This window comes from Dermacentor albipictus, chromosome 3, assembly GCF_038994185.2.
Source record: "Dermacentor albipictus isolate Rhodes 1998 colony chromosome 3, USDA_Dalb.pri_finalv2, whole genome shotgun sequence".
In the NCBI taxonomy this organism is placed as follows: domain Eukaryota; kingdom Metazoa; phylum Arthropoda; class Arachnida; order Ixodida; family Ixodidae; genus Dermacentor; species Dermacentor albipictus.
Genome location: NC_091823.1, coordinates 9,058,911 through 9,075,076, shown reverse-complemented (window position 1 = coordinate 9,075,076; position 16,166 = coordinate 9,058,911). Strand labels below are relative to the sequence as shown.

Sequence of the window (16,166 nt, the reverse complement as noted above, 5' to 3'; positions counted from 1 at the left end):
TCCTTTCCTTGACCAGTTTTTCGAGGAAGCCTATAAACATGGTGAGCTTCCTCCGTCTTCCTATCAAAGCCACGGAACCTTAATACCAAAGAGCACTGACAATGAAGTAATAAAGAGTGTAAACGGATATAGGCTGAAACGGATATAGAGGCCCATTCAGAACCGGGCAGCCCGCTTCATAACTTCCCAGTACTCACCCTGGCACAGCGTTACCGACATAAAATTGACTCTCGCACTCGAACCTCTAGCACTCCGCCGAAAACTGGCAATGCTCTGTCTTTTTCATAAACTATACTTTAACTTTCCTGCACTGCGCGAGAACTTATTACATGCTCCGATACGCTCATCTCGCCGTTTGTTTAACTCCCTTAGTATACAGCGTTTGCATGGTTCTTCCAACGCCTTCAACAAATCCTTCCTCCCCATCGCCATAAAAGAATGGAACAATCTTCCCGAAACCGTGGTTTTAGAGTCCAATCCCTCCAAATTTAGACAGTTACTATCAGACCATTTCAACCCAAAATAGCCACTTTTCCTCGCGTTTCCTCTCCCGGCAATCCGTCTTGCTTGTCATCGCCTATTTTTCCTTTTCTTATTTCTTGCCACTTATGTTTAGCATGTTCCACATTTACGTGTATTTTTTTATTTATCTATTGCTACTCAGTTTTGAGATATTTTCATTGCTCTGTTTATACCTGATGTATTCTACAGTTTATTATTTACTTTTCTATTGCCTTTGTTTGCATTTTTTTTTGAGCTGATGTATGGCACTTTCACATCGATGTTTCCCCCCCCCCTTATGTAATGTCCCCGAAGGGACCCTTAAGGGAATAATAAATGATGAATGATGATGATATCGTTATATAACGTCGATTACAAAATATTTGCGAAAGTACTGACAAATAGGTTGCAGACAGTCATTACTAGATTAGTAGGTGACCATCGAACATTCGGAATTCGAGGACGCTCTATACAGAGAAATGTTCATATCGCAGGTTCAGTCCCTGAGTGCATACAGAGTACTACGGATCAAGTAGCTCTTCTCCAGATTGACTTCGCCAAAGCCTTTGATAAAGCTCAGCACGATTTCTGTTCCAACTGCTGTGACATCTTCAGTTAGGGGATGTATTATACAATGTATAACACGTTGTTATAAACATTGTACTACAAAGTTAGTTGTCAACCGTACCTTCTCAGATATAATGCAGGTACAGTCATCGTCAGAGTTGTCCGTTGTGGCCTTTACTCTTCGCTATATACTTGGAACTGATTTCTTAAGCGGGCTTTGCGACTCAATCATTAAAGGACACAGGTATGTAGATGAGGAAAATAAAGTGCTAGCTTATGGAGATGACATTGCCTTCTTTTGCGTCGTTAAGCCAAGCATTACCAAGGCGACAAACGCTACCCTGTGTTTCTGTGAGACTGCAGGAGCTACTGTAAATTTTGACAAAAATAGGGGCTTTTCGCTGGGCATGTGGGCGCTCACTCCCTCTGTATTCGCGAATATTCATTGGAATCAGTCTCCGTTGCGATGTCTTGGTGTGCCTCTCGATAACTTCCGTAATAGTGGACCTCATTGGTCGTCCGCGATTATCACTATTCGTCGAAAAGTGACAACCTGGCAGGGGCCTGACCTCTCCATTTGTGCTAGAGCTAAGGCATGTAACATACTTCTTGCTTCTGCACTTCTTTATGTTTTGCAGGTCTTGTACTGCTCACGTATTTATGTTCAGGCATTTCATAGACTATCTGCATGTCTTATTTGGCGTTCATTATGGGAAGCCACGAGAAGGGACAACCTTTTTCTTCCGCTTGAGAAGGGAGGCCCGAGTCTTGTGCATTTGTTTGTGCGACAATTGGTCACGCAATTATTTTACTTTAAAAACGTCCATCATCCAATCGTTCTCCCAGTTAATAGAACACGTCTTGCTTCACACCTGCCTTTTTTTTTTCTGTCACGACAAACTTTGCTCGAGAACTGCCATTAGGAGGCTTCCTACAGGAACTTGTCGACACTATTTCATTCTTAAAAGCCAGATTCACTCTAGAATATTTGTTTACCGTTGATCGCACGTCGCTAAATATAGCACTTATACATGACCTTTACCCTGAACCTATGTACTGAAAGCCGTACCTGTCTCTATTTGGTCAGGATGCTCTTTTCCGTGTCCGCAGAATGTGCATTATGCCAGCAGCTAAAACATTTTTCTTTACGCTGCACACCTCCATCCTTCCAGTTAAAACGTGGCTTCAGGAAAAAGGACTCTATGTACCCTGGAATAAAAATTGTAGACTTTGCAATCAACCCGAGGCAATAGAACATTGCTTTATACTTTGCCGTGACGTATTTCATTTTTGGCACATTTTACAAAGAACTATCAAAAAAGACCTTCCTCTCACATCTTGTCCGGTTCCTTCCTTTCAAAAGACAGCCAATAATACGCCATATGATTTATTCATGTTATTAGGACTTCATTTATTATGGAGAAGCCTAATGATCAACAGGCATGCCGAGCCACCTCACGCGACAAAGTCTATCTTTCGGAAGGAGGCTGTTCTCAAGTGCGTAGTGCGGTTGCTACCTTCGATTCCGTACCTGAATGGGTTTCGCGTCTGGAGGCTTGTGTTTGTTTGCCCGAATTTCGAACTTTCATTGGGCTACGTACCATGTGTGCATTTGTTTCTCATGTATGTTCAAATGTAATGTAACAGTTTTGAAATGACACCATTCATAATTCCATGCGATAAAGAAAAAATGGCTGTGGCTTAGGTAAGGTTAAGCCCAGGATGCGAAGCATACTAGCCTTTATTTTAGTTGTTGAACCACTGTTTAGCCTGGTGAACTGCTGTTGCTTGGCTATATTTGGTTCGGCTAGACGAAGAAACAACTCATGCATTACTTCTTCGCCTTCAAGAGTGGAACGCGACAGCGTTCCCGTCGACCCGCCAAGGGGTGTAAGACAATGGGCTACAGGGCAGCGACTACGCGCCCCGCATTGGACGCGGTGAGCGTCGAGCAAAGCAGCGTTCGGCGCGGCAACGAAATGTGCGCCTGAGCAAGAGACGCACGCCTTAGAAACAGCGCGTTTCTAAGGCAACACCGCATTCACTAGAGGCGCTTTTGTACCGCTTTGAAGCGTTGTACTCGTGGCTCAGTGGTAGCGTCTCCGTCCCACACTCCGGAGACCCTGGTTCGATTCCCACCCAGCCCGTCTTGCAAGAGTTGAGCCAATGCCACTTCTCCTCTGTCGTGACGTCACGGTGTCACGTGATTTCATGGTCACCGCCGCGCCTGAGGAGCTGGGTTGAGCCCTCGTAATATGCTTCGCATAAAAAAGAACGACAGTGACTGAATCAGTTAACGGTGGTGGTCTCGCAACCCGGAGGTCGGTGGCTCGAATCCGCAGCCCGACAAGCAATTTTTATTTTCGCGCGGCTTGGGTTTTTTCGTACGGCAACACCAACGCCTGCATGAGAGAGGCAATACAAGCTTCGCTTGAATATTCGCAAGCCAATTTCAATGACTTTCGTAAACAAATTAACCTGTTCATCAACATCAGTTGTCCCATCTACGAACTACCAGTCAGCGTTTTCAAGATCGACTTAAGCGGAGTAGAAGTCCAAGTAGTCGAGGACTGTTTTGCTGCATGTTTCTCCTCCTTATAATAAAGTTCCAAATTTCAACGCTGGTATCAGTCAGCAGCACACGACGGTTCCCTCCGCAGCTTTGCATCTGATTCAAATAGATCGCATGCCCGCGGTTTCCTTTTGGATAACGGGTGTTCATCGATTGCTAAATGATATAATAATTTCGTTATAATAATCCGTTCATTCCACGAGGTGAAAGTTGATCTCAAATAGAAGGTTGGTAATTCAAGAAAGCCGCTAACAGAAAACCATTTGCAATCAACTTTCACCTCATAGAATGAACGAAATTACATACAAAGGAATGGTGTTTGTATAGGATCATGCATGGTGCCGGCACTAAGTGATATTTATCTAGCTCATCATGATTGCAATATTCAAGGTCACCTAGACGCGTCTCCTGTTGTCAAAGTGTGCAGGTTTGTGGACAACTACCTGGTATTTATTGATTGCACTGATGACGCTTTCGAACCTGTTGCTTCGGGAGTCTTAGCGATCTTTAAGAAAGAGCTGCAGCCTCTAGAACTTACGCATGAGGTCCCCATTGATAATTCCTTGCGCTTTCTAGATCTCAGGCTGTACCTTGCTAACAAACATGTGTGCTGGTGCTTCGAACCGAGAAGTAATAAGCCACTCTTGCCCTTTAACTCAGGACACTCAAAGCTAGTTAAACGAGGTAATATAAAGTTATGCCTCGTTAACAGCCTCAACAAATCTTGCTCACACGAGATGCAGCATAGTCTTGCTGCACAGGTTGATCGCCTTTCCTGGGCTGGATACCCTTTCGCCTTAATTTCAGCCATAGCGGAACAACTTCTGAGGCGCAGAAAACGGGGTGAGCCCGCTCAGTCAAGGAATCAGCCTGTTGAAAGACGCATGTCTGCAGTGCTACCGTATGTGCATGATGTCTCCCACAGGCTAAAAAAGATTGGGCAGCGTGCAGGAATCACAGTCGTTTTCTCAGCACCGGAAAAGCTGCAGGGCTCTGTAAACGTGTAAACGCGCCTAAATCGCGTCAGAGTTGTTGCTCTGTGGGGCACAGAAAACGTTGTGTGACATGCGCAACGAATGCGGTTTACCAGATTCCACTGTTTTGCGGCAGTAAATATGATGGAGAGACAGGCAGGTACTTAAACGATCGTTTAAGAGAGCACTATAACAGCGTCCATAGCACTGTTCAAGGCCGATTGGGCATCCATTGCCGGGGCTGTGGCTGCGTGCCCTTCTTTTTGAAGATACGGAAGCTTTAGCGAGACACAGCTCGCAGCTCACGCGGGAAATTATAGAAGCTGATTTCGTCAGAGAACTGCGTAGTGTGTGCGTTAGTGCCCTCTCTATCGCGCTGACCCCTAGTGAAGTCATGTATCTCAACAGATAGATATATAGTAATGTTCGTCTTTTTCAAGTGACCATGTTCTTAGTAAAATGACTTGCTGTTAGAACACCCCTCGTGACTGCCTTTCATTTTTTGCGCATGCCCCCTGTTGCATACATACATATGATGTTGCAACGCAATAAAATATTGTTGGAAGTCAGCGCAGTGTATGCCGTCTCTCGCAGTCCTTGTCCTTCGTGCTGTACGTCATTTTTTACCATGAATTACCGACTGGCCCAAGCAACCACCCGGTGCGAGTGGGCGCGTGGGAGGGCGCGGACATGCGCACATCGGCGACGAACCGGCGTCCATTCGCGGAACAGTTCAGACAATAGCAACAGAGGAAGTCATAGTTCGGCTTTCGGCTATCGCAGTTTAGCTCAGCAAAGTGCCCATTGATTGTTTTTTTGGACAGAAATCTGCGTTTACTACCCAGTTTTTATGCGTGTATAGCCATAACAAACCCTCTGCTACAATTTCTCACGGGAAATCCCGAATTGTTGGGTGACCGTGTCATGCCCCCTTTAAGAAAATGCGGCCTCCGGCCCCCAACCCTTTGTACAGGACCGCCTTACATACACTAGTTACTGCCCAAACAAGTTACAAAAAATTATCGCGTCATAGTTTTTATTAATGTTTGTTCAAAATATCACTCAAGCTGTAACTTCTAGTACGCTGAAGTTTTATTTGTCATTTCTAATAGTGACGTTCAAAAGGTAGATACAGGGCACCATACACTTCACTTTCATCTTTTGGTGCTGAGACAGGGTTGCCTTTGCTCGTTTGAACACCAGCTGTCCGTGAGTTCCGCGGCGCGGGTTTTGCGTCGTCTCGAGAGATGGCGCCACGCTGCGTGGTGCCTCCAGAGATCAGAGAGGCTGAAATAATCTCATGGGTGGCGGCAGTGGAAAAGCAACCTGCCATGAGTAACTACTTAAGAGGAAAAAACGAAATCAGGAAAGAAACCATTTATGATAACTCAAAGGGAAGCTCATTACCTTTCGAAGCGAGATCGGGATGCCTTAGAACACGCACTTATAAAGCGAGATCTAAGAAGGAAGAAGAAGCATGTGCTTGCTGCGGTAAAGCTAGGGAAACTATGGAGTATGTTTAATTAAAATGTGAAGACGCCTACCCAGCGGTTGATTTAGGCACCACTGGCCTCCTTGAAGCCCTTGGGTTCAGCGGGAGGAGTGGTAAATTAAACATGTCCGCAATAGGCATTAGTAAGAGGCGATTGGAGGACTGGTGGAAGAAAAGTAGGCAAACGACAAAAGACGGAGACGTACAAAAGCACAGTTCGCAATAGGGGATCAGAAAATTTGGATGTGGTAGTTCATAGTGATTTTTTTCTTTCTTTATTGTTTGACCTAGGCAGGACATTAGACTGTATAATAGCAAGAGCTTGGTGGTGCAACCCACCGCCCCGTTCCAAAGGGGATGCTCATTGAATTGAACTGAATTGAATTGAATTTTTATTCTCCTTGAACAAAATGCGTAACATACATACATCAATCCTCCTTCAGGCGCTTCTACCCGCCGCGGTGACTTAGCGGCTATGGTGCTGCGCTGCTAAGCACGACGTCACGGAATGAAATCCTGGCCCTAGCGGCCGCTTTTCAATGGAGGCGAAATGGAAAAACGCCAGTGTCCCGTGCATTGAGGGCCCGTTAAAGATTCTCTGGTGGTCAAAATTAATCCGGAGTCCCCCAATACGGCGTGCCTCATAATCAAATCGTGGTTTTCGCTCGTAAAACTCCAGAATTCAAATCATTCTTCTTAGAGCTGAGCAGTACACTCTGTTTTCCTGGCACCTTTCACTGCCTCTCGTGTCGCGTTCAGCCGGTTTTGTTGTTCTAGTTGAGCAGTGTCCAGTGCGGCACACCGCACCACAGTATGGCGTGGTGCGGTGTGCCGCTGTGAACATGCACTACACCTATTTTAATATTGTGGCCACTATCCTGTCCAACCAATGTGCTTTGCCGGTACCCATTTCATGCTTACATTTACTCTAGATTACGGGAGAGCCAGCAGTTTTTTTTTTATATTTTTATGATTGACGTTTTTTCCCGCCCTATTCAGAAATTTTCTTTCCTTCTATACACCGCTTTTTCATGGGCGCCACTATATTGCTACGCAGTGACACCATTTATGGGCAGTCGACATGCTGGCTTGGGCGTCTTGCATGGCAGCTGTACGCTCGGCGGTAGTCTGTGGCGTTTGTTTTCGCACTCGTGCGGTCTATTTAGTATGACGCGGCGTCTTCTAGTGGGAAACAGTTCTGTGGGACGCACCGAAGTGGTTTAAGTCGGCATGGCCGGAATTTCTGCTGGCGTTGAGGCGGACGGAGCACGCAGCGCGATGCCTGCGCGCTTGTTTGAGCCTACAATCATACTCTGAGATCAATTGTGTATTTCTGAAAACTCCCTTCACTAATGTAACGTTATTGCAGTATTCTCCTTTAGTTCTAAGCTGCGATTTGGGAGCAATGAAACATACGCGACGATCGTAACAGCGTGGGTACCGTTCTGCTACGGTAAAAGTTGTGTTGTTATACTTTGAGAAGCGTTCAAACTGTTAGCTGCATATAAAATTGCGTGACTGCTTGGTTCGGTGGACGAGATTTCCAGCCTTGGATAAAATAGTTTTGGTTAGTAATAGCAGCATACATTACAGTCAGAATTATACTCGTCCAGCAAAGCGACCGTTTACGAACTGCACGAGCGGCCTAAGCAGTGGTAGATGCTGGATTGCAGATATATTTCTTCTGCATGGCCCAAGCATGTGACATCAACGCTTACAGATCTGTAAACGTTGTGCGGCGTGACTATGAGAGGTTGTATTGCGGCGTTAGCCCGTTTTCTTTTTTCTTTTTTTTTTCGAGACAAAGGATCACAATCGATTTTTTATTTCGGTTGTGTTCGTCCCGTTCTCTACGGCGCACACACTCCTATTACAGAAATTCTGTCCTCAAAAGTAGCTGTCAGAATCTTTTTATGCGATCCCTCTCGGATATTACGGCTTTACAGGGCAAAGAAAAAAATGGAAAGCAATGCCGAAGCACATAGCTTATATATTTATCATGTTGGCTCACCAACTGCAGTGACCATTGTGTTGAGCAGCGCCATCGGCCTCATGCAGGAAGCTAGCGTAGACATTTAGTGATTTCAAGTCTACTAGACTTAATATGCGGGAGACCGATGACGGCGCGTCCAAAATATTTGATAACGCCTGCCCCTTGGATTTTTCGTTGTTGCTTAGGTTGCCCATACACGAGCATGCACTCTTATTTTCTAGTTCCTACGCCAAGCGATCAGATAGCGAGCAGATTTACTATTTCATGTCGGCAATACAGAGACGCCGGTTCTCTTCCTTGAATTAAAACCGATACACGCAAAATAGTTCACAGCACATATTGCGCGTCACATGTTTGCGCCCCCAAGAGATATTTCCGCGTACTGTAGTTACCGATGCACCGAAAGGCTTCCCTGGCGAGCTTATAAGAACGGACATTGCGTAAATTTGACAAAGTACGATCTAAAACATCTCGAAATCGTTCCGCATCATGCGGAAAGCAATGCTTCCAAGCAGCGCCGCGCCGGATCGCACAAGCCAGAGAGGAGGAAAAGCTCGCCGCGCGCTCTTTCCTCCTCGCCCGATTAAAACGTCTATATAACGATGACATCAATATTTTAAAGCAAATTCAAAGTGTTTATGGCTGTGCATCCTGCAGTATGAGCTGTTTTATTTATTCTAAATGTTGCTAAGATAACCTCACCCTGAATGCTGCTAAGACCGGAGTCATGACTTTCACTCACAAAACAGCAACTATTTCTTATTCTGTAGATTCTGTATGACTTTGCGTAAGGGCTGTGAGATCAATGATCTCGGCGTACTCTTTGAGAGAACCTTGCACTTTTCTGCTCACAATCAACGCGTTGCAATGCAAGGTTTGCGCTCTGCGCGCGCTCTGTTCACCGACTATCAAGGGAATTCCATTCCCATACAGATTTCAGCAAGCTGTGCAGAAGAATGTGTCTTCTTCCTGAACTATTTACTCAACTCGAAAACATGTCGGCTGTCTGGAATGGCATTTCTAGATGCCAGTGACATTGACATTGTCACAGTGACATTCTAGATAGCGCCCAGAAAAAAGTTCGTAAGCCTATATCATCACCGTCTTGTTAGCACCGACACTGTTCTAGCAATGTTGCATTTTATTACCTTTATTTAACAGCAGTCGTAAATGCGCTCACCTTATGTTTCTTTTCAAACTCTTTCACGGTGACCTCACCTTCCCCGAATTCCTCAGTTGTATCATATTTTGTATTGCGCGCAGGATCGCCAAAAAATATAGATCATTGCATGTTCCTGCCGGTCGTCACCAACACTCAGCCGCCTACAGAATGCTGAGTCTTTATAACAATTATTTTAATGATCTCGATATTTTTCATAACTGCTTGCCAGCGTTCTTTCGCGAGCTTTGCGTTGTTGTTACGTCGTTTCACACATTATTCAACTGCCTTCTCTTCCTTTTCCTTTTGTATTCACCTTGCGCTTTGTTATGTATATATTGTTAGGTGTAGCTGATGCCCAATGCTTCTTACAATTTATTTACAGAGGAGCTAACGGAGGCCAAAATGGCGACGCTATATCAAACGGGGCGCCCGCGTGGTCTTATTCCTCCTCAATGCAGCCACACTGTGGCTGCTGTTCCGTATCATAACCCCCGGCAGTAGAAACACCGTCCCGGTGCCTAACCTACACATCCGCGATAAAAGGTGTATGGTATGGCTTCAGTCTCGCCACGTGAACGATGTCACTTGCAGCTGACAATGACGCTGAGAGGTCGGCGGGGATGATTTCATACGTGACATCGGTCACTTGTCGCACCACTACATATGGGCCAGTGTGGCGCTACAGCAGCTTTTCGGAAAGGCCCACACGTCGAAAGGGGGACCAGAGAAGCACCAAAGAACCCGGAGAAAAGTGCACGTCGCGGTGGTGGCAATCATAGAGGCGTCTCTGATGCTCCTGTGCGGCCTCGAGACGGGTGCGGGCGAGCTGGCGTGCGTGGTCGGCGTGTGCGATCGCGTCGCGGGCGTATTCAGTGGATGAACGTGTGGCCGAGGGCAGCAAAATGTCCAAGGGCAATGCGGGTTCTCGGTCATATAGGAGACACAATGGTGAATAGCCGGCGGTGTCATGACGCGATGAATTATACGCGAACGTCACATATGGTAAGTGAAGATCCCAGTCGCGGTGGTCGGTCGCAACGTACTTCTAAAGCATGTCGGTGATGGTACGGCTGAGGCGCTCCGTGAGGCCGTTGGTCTTCGGGTGGTAGGACGTGCTGAACTTGTGCTTTGTCGAGCAGGAGCGGAGGATGTCCTCGACGACTGCTGAGAGAAATCTGCGGCTAGGTCAGTGAGTAATTGGCGCTGAGCACCGTGCACTAAAATGATGTCATAGAGAAGAAAGTCAGCAACGTCAGTAGCACAACTTCTCGGGAGGGCTCTGGTGATTGCGTACCGCGTAGCATAATCAGTAGCGACGGCGACCCATTTATTTCCGGAGCCCGAGAGAGAAAATGGTCCAAGAAGGTCCAGACCAACGCGGAAAAAGGGTTCGGGTGGGATGTCGATCGTCTGGAGACATCCAGCTGGAAGTGTGGAGGGCTTCTTCCGGCGCTGACAGGGCTCACAAGCGGCAACGTAGCGCCACACGGAGTGGGCAAGACCCGGCCAAAAGAATCGACGGCGTACACGGTCGTATATGCTCGAGACGCCCAAGTGTCCAGCCAAGGGAGCGTCGGGAAGGTGCTGGAGGACAGTCGAACGCAGGTGCGATGGAATGACGAGCAGAAGGTCAAGGCCGTGTGGATCGAGATTGCGGCGGTATAATGTCCCCTCCATGAGGAGAAACATCCGGAGAGAGGCGTCGCCAGGCATTGACTCCAGACGGTCGATGAGGGCTCGTAATGAAGGATCGCGGCGTTGCTCGTTGCCGATTTGAAGCAACTGGGGCACAGAAAACGCAAGCGATGGCGTCCGCATCAGCCGGTTCGTCGACGGCGTAGCGGGACAAACAATCGGCATCCTGGTGCAAGCGTCCCGTCTTAAATACCACGGAGAAGGTATATTCTTGCAGGCGTAACGCCCAGCGAGCGAGTCGTCCTGTGGGTGTCCTTGAGCGAGGATAGCCAGCAGAGACCGTGGTGATCAGTGATGACACAGAAGGGGCGTCCGTACAAGTATGAACGAAACTTCGCAACAGCCCACACAAGAGCGAGCCACTCGCGCTGTGTGATTGAATAATTGCGCTCGGCGGGTGATAGAAGTCGGCTGGCAAAGGCTATAACGCGATCACGTCAACGCTGGCGTTGTACTAACACTGCTCCTATGCCGTGGCCACTGGCATCAGTTCGAATTTCCGTTGAGGAAGACGGGTCAATGTGGGCCAGAATTGGAGGCGTAGTAAGGAAAGTAGTGAGCTGCAAAAAAGATGCGGCATGGTCAGGACCCCAAGAAAAAGGGGCATTTTTCTTCAAGAGGCCGGTAAGGGGACGTGCGATGGTCGCAACATCCTTCACAAAGCGTCGGAAATAAGAGCACAGCCATACGAAACTACGAACGTCTTTGGTAGACTTCGAGACAGGAAAGTTCGCAACAGCGCGAATTTTTTCCGCATCAGGTCACACGCCTCTGGCATCCACGACGTGTCCAAGGACGGTGATTTGGCGGCGAGCGAAGTTACATTTTGACGAGTTCAACTGGAGACCGGCGCGACGGAACACGTCAAGAATCGCTGAAAGACGATCTAGATGCGTGTCCAATGTGGGCGAATAAAGGATGACGTTGTCCAGATAGCACAAACAGTTGGACCACTTGAACCCTTGAAGCAAAGAGCCCATCATTCGTTCGAAGGTGGCGGGCACGTTACACAACCCGAAAGGCTTCACCTTGAACTGAACTGATAAAGGCCGGCAGGGGTAACAAATGCAGTCTTCTCTCGGTTCTTGTCGTCGACGGATATCTGCCGATAGCCGGACCGTAAGTCGTTAGAATAAAAAGAAATGGCGCCGTACAGGCAGTCTAGAGAGTCATCAATACGTGGCAAAGGGTACACGTCTTTTTTGTGATTTCGTTCAGGTGGCGATAATCTACGCAAAAGCGCCACGTTCCATCCTTCTTTTTGACAAGTACGACGGGAGAAGCACAGGGACTACAGAAAGGCTCGATAATGTCCTTTTCAAGCATCTTTTTTTACTTCCTGTTGGATAACAGCTCGTCCCGACGCAGAAACACTATATGGGCGTCGGTGAATAGGGTTCGCATCGCCAGTATTTATGGGATGGGTCCCAACGGACGTTTGACCTAAGGGTCGATTGTCAAAGTAAAAAATGTCGCGATAGCCTTCAAGAACGCGGCAAAGGGCTTCAGCTTGAGCAGGTGTAAGGTCAGAGTAAACCATCCTCTTAATGTCGACATCAGTACCGTGCGATGACGTCACGGTATGGGCTGAGCAGTAACAATCTTCCACTGGGAACGGCTCGACCTCATCATCCTGTAAAGCGCTAATTATAGCCAGTGAGATCCCCTGTGGCAGAACTTGCGCGGTTAGCGCGAAATTGACAAGGGGAAGGCAGGTGCGGTTGCCAGTAATTGTCAGCACAGTGTGCGGCACGGTAACACCATGTATGAGTATAAGAGCTGGAATTGGTGCGACCACGTAATTGCCGTCAGGTACAGCTGGTGAGGACAACAAGTCGACGTGTGTCAGAGTGAGGCGGTAGGCGAATAAAATCCATGCAGCTCAAACGGCTTGGACGCGAGTCCACAGGGTCGGCAAGAAGAGGCAAGTCAAGGCGAAGTGTGCCGGCCGATCAGTCAATGAAGGCAGAATGATTGGCAATGAAGTCCAGACCGAGAATGAGTTCGTGAGGGCAATGCTCGATGACGATGAAGAGGAGGACGGCGTGTCTCTCAGCAATGGTGAGTCGGGCAGTCCACATGCCGACAATAGTGACAGTCCCTCCGTCGGCGACTTGTACAACTCGGTTCGGGGCAGGCGTCAGAACTTTCTTGAGTCGACGGCGAAGAGCAGCACTCATAATGGACACATGGCGCCCCCTGTGTCAATCAACGCGCACACAGGAACATTGTCGACGAGAACGTCCAAAAGATTCTTGTTCGTGGGTAAGGCGAAGAGAGGATTTCGTGCCAATGTCGTCCTTGCAGCTTCACCTCCAGAAGCTGCACTGTCTAGTTTTCCGCTCGGAGGTGCGTCGAGTATATGTTTGAGAAGGAGCTGAGGGACACACAAGCGAAACGTCAGAGGAGAGCAGCTATACACATATAAAAACAGTTGCACACTTTGGGGTGTATATTTGCCACACAACGATAATTGTCATTTGTCTTGCCCGCATTTCCTTTCTTTAACGCTGCGAGCGCGGTACTTCCAAGTCACGAACGGCATGCGCGTTATCAGCATGACAGAGCATTCTCGACAGGAAAGTAACGAGCGCAGCGTTTTGAAGAAAGGAAATGCGGGCAAGACATATGATGATTCTCGTTGTGGGACAAGATAAGCCTTAAAGGGTGTAATTTTTTATACACTGTTGGAAGTACACTCTTAAGCAAAATCACACCCTTTGGGGCTTATCTTGTCCCACAATAATAATCGTCATCTGTCCTCCCACGTTTCCTTTCTTTAACGCTGCGAGCCCAGCACTTCCCAGTAACGAACGCATGCGCGTTATCAGCATGACATAGCATTCCCGACAGGAAATTAGCGGGCGCGGCGTTTTCAAGATAGGATATATATATATGCACACACACACACACACACACACACACACACACACACACACACACACACACACACACACACACACACACACACACACACACACACACACACACACACACACACACACACACACACACACACACACACACACACACACGCACACGCACACACACTTAGGAATGCACTGAAATTTTATTTCAGTGTGTAGCGTTCACAAAGGCTGCTCCACCAGCCGAAACCTCCGCAATATACTTTGCAATACCAATGTTTGTTGTACTATTTTCTTTATTGAAGTTATTCTTATGGAGCCAGCGGGATTACTTAGCGTCTATGGCGTTGCGCTGCTAAGCATGACGTCGTCGTCGCGGTATCGAATCCCGGCCGCGGCGGCCGCATTTCGGTGGTGCGAAATGCAAGAGCGCCCGTGTCACGTGCGCTCCCCGATGAGCGAATTGGATAAGAAACTTCGCATTGGTAATAGGTGACGACTCATACTATTGGGGGCAAGGACTTTCGGAGTCGCCATCTGTCGGAAATGCCTCCCTTGCGTAATATATCAAGGATAACGCGGCGCGTTCCTCATAGGTTTGGCTTACGGCGCCCAATAAAAACACCACGCGGCAGCCCCTCCTGGAGATTTCTGTAAGAATTTTCAAAACGAGGGAAGTTTTTATTGTCAAAATAATAATCTTGGGCAAACTGAAAGCACAGAATCGTTTATAGACGCTATCTCTTTACCGCATACCTACAGTGAACGCCACTGCGCGCGGTCGCCGCGATGGAATCTCCCGAACCGGCTTCTTGCGTGAAAGGTAGGCGAACGCTCTGAGCAAACTATGTGAAATATATTTTTATAGTGGGCTGTCTGTAATGGAGCATATAACCACGTGCCATGTCTTTTCTTAGTGTACATCTTACCGCTCCCTTTCTATTCCAGTGAACTTGCCAGTGTCTAGCATCAACAAGTTCATAGACCAAATAAAGCGTCATGACACTAGCCATGCAGCGGGCGCGGGCGAGCGTCTCAGTGCAGGTTTTCTGCTACTCACTGAACATCGCAGTCCCGACGCCGTAGCAGTAATATTCCTCGGGTCTGTGCTTGCTGCATACCCGAGTTGTGGCCGATGGCCGTCTGTCGGTTCTAAGTTTCGCGAGCCAAGCTTCACGCAGCTTCTTGTCTTGCGGCTACATGTGACTAAGGCTCAATCACACCGGCGACTTGAGGAGGTATCGCGACCGTTTGCGACTCGTGACTAAAAAGCGACTGAACGCGACCGAGGCTCACACCGTCAAGCCCGGCTGACCGCGACCCGCAAGTCGCAATCCCGGAGATCATCGTTCTCAGCGAGAACTCTCGGAACATATGGTGGCGTGCACTTTGTTTTTGCAGCTACGCGGGAGGAGGCCGGGTGTAGACACATGAAAGATCACTTCCGGCGCGCCGCTGATTGGTTTATCAGCTTCGCGACCACGATCGCGCGGCTGAAAAATCGAGCAGCGAGCGACTGGCCGAAAACATTCCCTTTTCGAGAAAAGCGACCATTTGCGACCATTTGCGACTGGTCGCTTTGCGACCAACTTGGTCGCGCGACCACTGTCAGTCGCCGGTGTGAATGAGCCTTAAGACTGACAGCAGGCTCCGTTGCCTACGTCCGGCATGTCATGTAGCCTGCCATGTTGCACGCCTCCAAAAGCAGCCACTACCTATTATAGTGCTTTCCAATGCTGTCAAACAGATACCCACGGCGGGAGAACCTCACCCCTAATCAGAACCGCAGCGCAGGTGGGACTCTAAACTTTCGTTTTCAGTTCGCTTCGGCGCTTCCGAAGCAGTCGACGCGGCCGCTATGTCCACGTGATCACTCATGCGACGTCACACCGATGGTGGCGCCAGCTTTTCCAGTGGTCGAGCTCGCCCCCAATACCGGTTTGTGCAAAAGAATTCACTCGGGATTTCTTTCTTCCCGTCGAGCAGAACAATGCATTCAATTAAAGTGATGTACGTTTAAGCTTCATTTCGTTTTGATCATTCATAGCTTTCTGCCAAAGCATTAGTGTTACTAATGCTTTAAGCAGCGGGAATATTCTCGCTAATATGCTTTTGTTTGCAGGCACGGTAGCAGGAATGATAACTGCCTCGGAATGTCTGAAGTTGATCATGACGCATGTTATGCCGTGAGGCGACATATCGCTTTCATAGCGTCCTTCGATTCAGCGTAGCAGGAAGAATAAGCTGTTTTCTCATTGAACGCCTTCAGTTATCAGTTTATTTTCTCGCAAGAAACCTGGAAGCAATGCAAACAGCGCTCGTTCCAGCTTCTAATTTTGGAAC

At 48.0% G+C, this 16,166-nt stretch overlaps 1 protein-coding gene across 7 annotated transcripts in view; it reads right to left on the bottom strand.

Annotated features, from left to right (window-relative positions):
* Positions 1 to 16,166, bottom strand: part of v (Tryptophan 2,3-dioxygenase vermilion) — a 165,014-nt gene that overhangs the window by 132,256 nt on the left and 16,592 nt on the right. The window lies entirely within an intron of this gene.